The 6,292-nt window shown below is 38.2% G+C and overlaps 1 pseudogene; it reads left to right on the top strand.

Annotated features, from left to right (window-relative positions):
* Window positions 1-1,004: 1,004 nt before the first annotated feature.
* LOC141516329 (U6 snRNA-associated Sm-like protein LSm4 pseudogene) lies at window positions 1,005-1,373 on the top strand (annotated as a pseudogene).
* The last annotated feature ends 4,919 nt before the right edge of the window (window positions 1,374-6,292 follow it).

The raw sequence follows: 6,292 nt of genomic DNA, 5'->3' as shown, positions 1-6,292 counted from the left end.
ATATTGAAATTACTTTATTGTCAATGGTACCATTTAGAAGGATATAGTTTCCTTCCTTATCTTTTTTTTAAACTTGTTTTTATTTTATTTAATGGGGTTTTTTTTTAGTTTTTTGCAAAACAGTGGGTTTAAGTGGCTTGCCCATGGCCACACAGCTAAGTAATTATTAAGTCTCTGAGGCTGGATTTGAACTCAGGTGGTCCTGACTCCAGAGCTATGCACTGCACCACATAGCTGCCTCCTTCCTTATCTCTTTCAATGCTATCTATTTTTGCAGCTGCTTTGTCTGAGATGATTGCATTCCCTGCTTTTTTCACATTAGCTGAATCAAAATATATTTTACTCCAAGCTTTTACTTTTATTCTATATGTATCTCTCTGCTTCAAATGAGTTTCTTGTAAGCAGCACATTGTAGGATTCTGGTTTTTAATCCACTCTGCTATTTGCTTATGTTTTAAGGGAGAATTCATACCATTCACATTCAAAGTTATAATTACTAACTCTTTACTGTCCTCCATGCTATCTTCCCTCTGTATTTTTCCGCTATTTCCCTTTATCCATATTCCCCAGTATTTGCCTTCCTTTATCAACCCCCCCTCCCCTTTCTTTTCCTTTTCCCTTTCCTCCTTCCCTACCTTCTGTCAGTTTCCCCTTTTCTCCCCCTTTCCCCTTCTAATACTTGAAAGGTAAGATAAGTTTTTTTAACTTAACTGAATGTGTGTATAAGTTAACTTTAAGCCAAGTCTGATGAGAAGATGATTCAGGTGGTTCTAACCTCCTTCTTTCTTCCCCTCTATTGCAACAGGTCTTTTATACCTCTTAATGTAATGTGATTTACCGCATTGAATTTTCTCCATCCTCCCGTTTCCTTACTGTCCCCCTTTTTAAGGAGATAATTTTTTGAAATCATTCTATCTGGATCACAGAAAAGTCATGAGTGTCCATCACTTCTGACTAAGTATATTCTCTCAAAAAGACTTATAGTTCGGAAGTGACCCCCGCGGTCCGGCGCCACCAGCACCATGCTACCCTTATCCTTATTGAAGACTGCTCAGAATCACCCCATGTTGGTGGAACTAAAAAATGGTGAAACCTACAATGGGCACCTTGTGAGCTGTGATAACTGGATGAACATCAATTTGAGAGAGGTCATCTGTACATCCAGGGATGGTGATAAGTTCTGGCGCATGCCTGAGTGTTACATCCGAGGCAGCACCATTAAATACTTGTGGATTCCTGATGAGATTATTGACATGGTAAAAGAAGAGGTGGTATCCAAGGGCAGAGGTCAGGGTGGTGTGCAACAGCAGAAGCAGCAGAAGGGGCATGGTGCAGGGAGAGGTGGCCGAGGTGTGTTTGGAGGTCGAGGCTGAGGTGGGATTCCAGGCAGCAGAAGAGGACAGCAGGAGAAATAAACAGGCCGCAAGCTGGGAAGCAGTGAAGGGTGGCTCTGGTCAGGCCTTGCAAGAGACTTTGATGGGAAGACCCCCTTGCTGCTGCCTTGTATTGGCCTTGTGAATTGGTGTCCTATTTCTAATTTTCAGTTAATAAATTTTTAAAAAAAAGAAAAGAAAATTGGGACTAGGCAGGTAGAAGAATAATCCCATGAATCATGTCTTTTGTAATCATTTGAAATTCTCTTCTTTAGGTAAAATTAGAGTTAGTCATTACCTCACTTGTTTTAGCCACCATTCTAGAGGCAGAAACCTTGGGGCTTTTCAGTTTTCTGACAGTGTTGGTTACTGGGGACTTGATTCCTAGGAAAAGGTCAATGCTATTTCATCTGAAAGATTCTGAATGATTTGTCTAAGTGTAGCTGAACATGGTGGTCTTTGTTCCTGTTTTAAGGGTAATTCAAGCATTTCTAGAGTGGTTTTCTTGTGCTGCCATCTATCTTGTGATGTTTGCTTTAAGATTTGGGCATTTCTGACACATTGCAGGTTTTTTCCTTCAAAGTTTCATGCCCTGAAACTGTCAAGGAGGTGTTTCCTTTAAGTCTGTTCCCCAACCTTGCTTCTTCTTTTTTTTAAAAAAAACTAAAAATAGAGGTTGGAATTTGTTTCAGAGGATAATTATTGGAGTTGTTTTCCCATTTTTCTCCCAGCATTTGTTTTGGGGAAACCACTTTAGTTTGTGTGACTGAAATAAAAATAATACAACCATAAGTTGAAATTAATAATTCTTTTTTACATGCTCAGCAGATGAGCATGTGATTTCTTCATTCTCAAACTGCCATGGAACATATTTCCACCCTCACTGCTCAGGAAACCCCATTCCCTAGAAAGATGGTAACTTTGAGTTTTGAAGTGAGAAATGCACGGCACACCTTCTTTGTAGCACCAGAGCTATTCCCCCGACAAACCCCCTATCTCCTGGTTCTTTGACATATGTGTCTCTTTAAGAAGTTAAACTAGTATACAGAAATACTTGTTACTTTGCAGAACCTTTTAAGCTTCAAAATTCTGGGGGTAAAAATAGAATGTTTATGTCTTTCTGTTTCAATGGTTTTAAATTCTAACATCTTATACATTCATTTTGTTTTCTGGGGGGGAGATTCTCACCTTCTTTCCCATTCTTTCCCCTTCTGCAAAGATATTTCAAGTATCAAGATTATAGCCAGGGTCTTGCTTTGAAATGATTTTCTGGAATGTTTGCAGAGAATCTTTGGAAACATTTGTAAGGCAGGCTTCAGACTTAGATGTACCTTTTAAATTGTGTAAGAATTTGTACCATTTTACTAGAAAATTTGCATTTGCTATCCTGGTACTCTTACAGTCACTATTGTTATTCTCAGAAAACCTCAAACTGAAGCTTTATATGGATGCAGCAAGAAATACTTAGGAAAAAAATTCTCATTGAGCTTTTCACACTCCTTTAGAAATAAGAAATCTGTTTCCACCAGACATGAGATTGTATATTTTGTCTCAATAATTTATCTTGAATATTAGAGCCAAAATTCTTTTGGAGGGGTAGGGGTAGGTGGGAGGAATGTTACAGGTAGGTAACAAGAAGGTTTTATCTGACACAACTCTCCCTTTTTTAAAAGATGAAGATAAAAAAAAGACAAACCATATCCAGTGTTGTAAGTAAGAAGAAGCACCTAGGTTAACAAGGTTTTATATATGCATATTTTCTTGATGACAACTTGGTTGAATTCGCTCTGAATGGTTATTGGAATAAATGCAATGTTAACCTATAGAATAAAAAAAAACACAAAAAAAACACAAAAAAAAGACTTATAGTTCTAGAGAATTATTAGAATCTTTCTCCCAGATAGGGATATAGCTAGTTTCATCTTATTGGATAGTAGTCTCACAGGTGAGTCAAGAGTGTCCATCACTTCTAGCTAAGTATATCTCTATAATAGAGTTACAATTCTAGAAAGTTATGAGAATCTTTCTCCCAGATGGAGATATAGCCAATTTCATCTTATTGGATAGTAGGTTTTTTTAAAAAATTTACTCTTTTTTTTTAACCTTTTCATGTGTCTCTTGAGCCTCCTATTTGATGTCCAAATTTTCTATTAAACTCTGATTTTTTTCATCAAGAAATGTTGGAAGTCCTCCATTTCATTAAATGTCCATCTTTTCCTCTGGAAGAAAAGGCTCAGCTTTGCCAGATAATGTGTCATTGGCTGCATTCCAACCTCCTTTGCTCTTTGGAATATCTCATTCCAGGCCCTTTGATCCCTTAAAGTTGATGCAGTCAGGTCCTGCATAATCTTTACTGTGGTTCCTTGGTATTTGAATTGTTTCTTTCTGGCTGCTTGCAGGATTTTCTCTTTTATCTGATAGTTCTGCAATTTGGCCACAATATTCCTTGGTGTTTTCATTTTAAGATTTCTTTCCAGAGGTGATCAATGTATTCTTTCAATAGCTATTTTGCCTTCTGGTTCCATGATATCAGGGCAGTTTTCCATCACTAAATCCTGTAATATTAAGTCCAAGTTTTTTTTCTCTTCAGTGTTTTCAGGAAGTCCTATAATTCTTAGGTTGTCCCTTCATGATCAGTTATCAAGGTCAGTGTTTTTGCTGATGAGGTATTTACATTTTCTTCTATTTTTTCAATGTTTTGGTTTTGTTAACAGAATCTTGTTGTCTCATGCAGTCATTAGTTTCCATAGATTCCATTCTTTATTTTTAGAGAAGAATTTTCTTCATTTACCTTGTGCAATTCTTTTTCTAATTGGTCAATTCTATTGTTGAAGGAGTTTTCCATTTGTCCAAGTGTAGTTTTGAGAAAATTATTTTTTTTGTATTTGTCCAATTGTATTTTCCAAGGATGTTAATTTTCTCTTGCAATGTGTTAATTTTCTCTTGAGTTTCTTTTCCCAATTTTTTTCAATTGATTTTTTTTTTGCGAGGCAATGGGGTTAAGTGGCTTGCCCAAGGCCACACAGCTAGGTAATTATTAAGTGTCTGAGACCGGATTTGAACCCAGGTACTCCTGACTCCAGGGCCGGTGCTCTATCCACTGCAACACCTAGCTGCCCCTCAATTGATTTTTAAACTCCTTCCTGATTTCTTCAAGAAAGTCTTTCTAGGCTGGAGACCAATTCATACTCTCCTCAAGAAATGCTAGATCTCTCTGGGTTAGACTCCGGTGCTTCTAAGTATTTCTCCATGGGTCCCCCTTTTCACTGGCTCTTCTTCATTTTTCTACAATCTTGTGTTGGGATTGGGGCTGGCTCTCAGAAATTTGCTTTTGAAAATCCTAGAGACTTTGTTCACTTGGCTTAGTAATTCCAAAGGCCAGCCAGTAGGGGGTGCTGGTTGCTTTCTCTAGAGTGATTGAAGCCCTCTCCCACTCCTGGATAGAGTGAAGAGGGGGAGAGGAGGAGGGAGTGAGGATGGGCTGCAGGGTTTGAGTTGACCTTGAACAATGGGCTTGGCCCTAGGGGAGGAAGCCAGTCTCTGTAGTCCACACCTGAGCCTGAGGGGGTGGATAGGGGGGCACTACCATTTGTTCCTGGAACAAAGCTTCAAAAGTATGGAGCTCAGTTCCCACACCCAGCCATGATTTCCAGCCATGCAGTCCTCCCCTCCCCCCTCCCCCTGGCAAAGACTCCTCTGGCTTTCCCCAGCTGAGGTCCCTGTGCCCACACTCTGCTTTCCTCTCCCAGTTCATCCACAGTCCCCTGAGACAAACCTCATTGGTAGGTGTTCTTCTTCTAGCTTCTTTTTCTGGGTTGTATCAATCCAGTTTCTGATAAGAGGTTTCTTTCATGTTATTTTTGAGAGGACTCCAGAAGCACTTAACACAATGCCTTTCTTCTCTCTGCTATTGACCAGAAGCTTGGAGTTTTTATTTTATCAACCTGGATATTAGAGAGCATCCAGAGGAGGTTTATTAGAATAATGAAAGGGCAGGAATTTGTGAAGAACATGAGATTTTCAAATATCTGAAGAACTGCCTCAGCCCCTCCAAACCTTCTCAGCCTATGACATAATTCTCTCACAAATTTTCCAAAGGGAATTCACCAAAATTCTATACACACTCCTCTGGTTCTTTTAAGATCATCATCATCATCATCATCATCACCTCATCACTGGAATTTATAGAGCACTTTATAGTTTGCAAGCTGCTTTTCATCTCATTTGAGCTTTGAGGTGTCTCAAAATCACAAAATGTCAGAGTTGGAAGAGACCTCAGAAGTTAGTCCAAACATTCACAGCAAGATCTCCCCCAAAATAACATACTTGACAAGTATCATCCTTCCTTTATATTTGAGGACAACGAATGAGGGTGAAACCCTACACCTTATTCTACTTTCTGACAGCTGTAATTTTTAGGAAGTGTTTTCTTGATTTTAAGACTACATGTAGAGGGAATGCCCATCATTTGGGGAATGTTTGAACAAATTATGATATATAGATACATACATACATACATATATATATATACACACACACACACATGTTATGATGTAATATTCTTGTTCTGTAAGAAATCATGAGGGATAGGATTTTAGAAGACTGGAAGGATTTGCAAAAACTGATGCTGGATGAAGTGAACAGAACCAGAAGAACATTATACACATTAACAACAATACTAGTGATGATCAACTGTGGTGGGCAGTAAAATAATCAAAAATAATTCTAAAAGATTTGTGATGGAAAATATCATCCATATTCAGGGGAGGAACTGTGGAGTTTAAATGAAGACCAAAATTTATCTTTGAGTTTTAAAAGATTTCTTATGTATGTATTATGTCAATTTTTCTCTCTCTAATGTTTTCTTCCATTTGGATCTGATTCTTCTCTCATAAAATGATCAATATGGACTACTCTTT

This window comes from Macrotis lagotis, chromosome 3, assembly GCF_037893015.1.
Source record: "Macrotis lagotis isolate mMagLag1 chromosome 3, bilby.v1.9.chrom.fasta, whole genome shotgun sequence".
In the NCBI taxonomy this organism is placed as follows: Eukaryota; Metazoa; Chordata; class Mammalia; order Peramelemorphia; family Peramelidae; genus Macrotis; species Macrotis lagotis.
This window is presented reverse-complemented; position numbering and strand designations above follow the sequence as displayed.